This window comes from Suncus etruscus, chromosome 8 (genome assembly GCF_024139225.1).
Source record: "Suncus etruscus isolate mSunEtr1 chromosome 8, mSunEtr1.pri.cur, whole genome shotgun sequence".
Lineage (NCBI taxonomy): Eukaryota > Metazoa > Chordata > Mammalia > Eulipotyphla > Soricidae > Suncus > Suncus etruscus.
In genome coordinates, this window is record NC_064855.1 from 2,349,369 (window position 1) to 2,352,020 (window position 2,652).

Genomic DNA, 2,652 nt, shown 5'->3' on the forward strand with positions numbered 1-2,652 from the left:
ACTTTGTATTATTGGTTTATTGTTTCTAGGAGTTTACTGTAGACTCTTTAGGGTTTTCTATATATATCATCATATCATCTGCAGAAAGAGATAGTTTGACTTCTTTACCTATTTGATTCCTTTGATTTATGGATGTTAAACCATCCTTGCATTCCTGGGATGAAACCTACTTGGTCGTAGTAGATGATCTTCTTAATGAGGCATTGAATCCTATTTGCCAGGACTTTGTTGAGAATCTTTGCATCTGTGTTCTTTAGGGATATTGGTCTGTAATTTTCTTTTTTGGTAGCAGCTCTGTCTGGTTTAGGTATCAAGGTGATGTTGGCTTTATAAAAGCTATTTGGAAGGGTTCCTGTTTTTTTTTTTGTTCGTTTGTTTGTTTTGTGGGTTTTTTTGGGTCACACCCGGCAGTGCTCAGGGGTTTTTCCTGGCTCTGTGCTCAGAAACTGCTCCTGGCAGGCACGGGGGACCATATGGGATGCCGGGATTCGAACCGATGACCTTCTGCATGAAAGGTAAACGCCTTACCTCCATGCCATCTCTCCGGCCCCGTGTTCCTGTTTTTTCAATTTCATAAAAGAGTCTTGCCAAGATTGGTAGTAGTTCCTCTTGAAAAGTTTGAAAGAATTCATTAGTGAATCCATCAGGGCCTGGGCTTTTGTTTTTGGGTAGACATTTGATTACTGTCTTAATTTCCTCAACAGTAATGAGGGAGTTTATATATACTACATCCTCTTCATTCAATCATGGAAGGTTATAAGAGTCCAAGAATTTATCCATTTCTTCCAGGTCCTCATTTTTAGTGGCATATAGTTTCTCTAAGTAGTTTCTGATTACCCTTTGAATCTCTGCCATATCAGTAGTGATCTCCCCTTTTTCATTCCTAATACGAGTTATCAAGTTTTTCTCTCTCTCTTTCTTTGTTAGTTTTGCCAATGGTCTATCAATCTTGTTTATTTTTTGAAGAAACAACTTCTGCTTTCATTTATCTTTCGGATTGTTTTTTTGGGGGGATCTCCACTTCTTTGATTTCTGCTCTCAGTTTTGTTATTTCCTTCTGTCTCCCTATTTTTGGTTCCTTTTGTTGGGCACTTTCTAATTCTATGAGCTGTGTCATTAAGCTGTTCAGTAGGCCCCTTCTTCCTTCCTGATGTGTGCTTGCAAAGCTATAAATTTTCTTCTCAGTACTGCATTTACTGTGTCCCATGGGTTATGATAGTTTATGTCTTTATTGTCATTTGTTTCCAGGAAAGTTTTGATTTCCTCTTTGATTTCATCTCGGACCCACTGTTTGTTCAGTATTAGGCTGTTTAATTTCCAGGTGTTAAAGTTTTTCTTCTGTGTCCCTTTGTAGTTCACATATAATTTCAGAGCCTTGTGGTCAGCGAAGGTAGCATGCAAAATTTCTGTCCTCTTGATATTATGGAGGTATGTTTTATATGCCAGCATGTAGTCTATCCTGAAGAATGACCCATGTGCATTGGAGAAGAATATGTATCCAGGTTTCTGGGGGTGGAGAGTGACATATATATATATGTCACTTTCATATATATATATATATATATATATATATATATGCCTCTTTCTTCCATTTCTCTTTTCAGGTCTAGTATATTTTTGTTAGGTTTCAGTCTGGTTGACCTATCAAGTGTTGACAAAGCCATGTTGAGGTCTCCCACAATTATTGTGTTATTATTGATATCCTTTTTCAGATTTGTCAACAATTGTATTAAATATTTTGCTGGTCCCTCATTTGGTGCATATATGTTTAGGAGAGTGATTTCTTCCTGCTGTACATATCCCTTGATTAATACAAAATGTCCATCTTTGTCCCTTACAACTTTTCTGAGTATAAAGTTTGCATCATCTGATATTAGTATGGCCACTCCAGCTTTTTTATGAGTGTTGTTTGCTTGGATGATTTTCCTCCAGCCTTTTCTTTTGAGTCTATGTTTGTTCTGACTATTCAGATGTGTTTCTTGTAGGCAGCAGAAGGTTGAATTGAGCTTTTTGATCCATTTAGCCACTCTGTGTCTACAAGGTTAATCCTAACAGGTCAAATCTGTTGGTACATAAAGGAAAATTGGCAGAAGAATTTGGCAAAATTATGAAAGTTATGTGGGTAAGACAGCACAGCTATATCAGCCCAAAAGACTTTAAGATAACCATTATGAAGATCAATGACCAATTCCCAGAGCACAGAAAAGAAGATTCACATCAACTACTTCTATTTCTGATGTCCTCCATGAATACCTGAATAAAAATGATAGGGAGAAAAAACATAAAGAGGAAAATAATAATCAGCTACATGACTTAAATACTGCAAAACATGCTTGGCAGAGATACAAGCAGCTCAATGAGTCTATTATTGTTACACTTTTTCAAGGACAGTTCAAATCCACAGTGAAGTGTCTCACCTGTCACCAAAAATGTCTCAGACATTAGAGACTTTCGTGCACCTGTCTATGCCATTAGCATCCCATCCACAAGTGAATGAACACTACAGGATTGCATCAAATTATTTTCCAAAGAAGAAAATTTGACAGACAATAAAGTCTTATTGCAGTCACTACAGAGCACAGTGGGATTCTCTAAAAGAGAAATTTGAAAATTACCACCTGTGGTTTTAATACATCTGAAATACTTTTCATA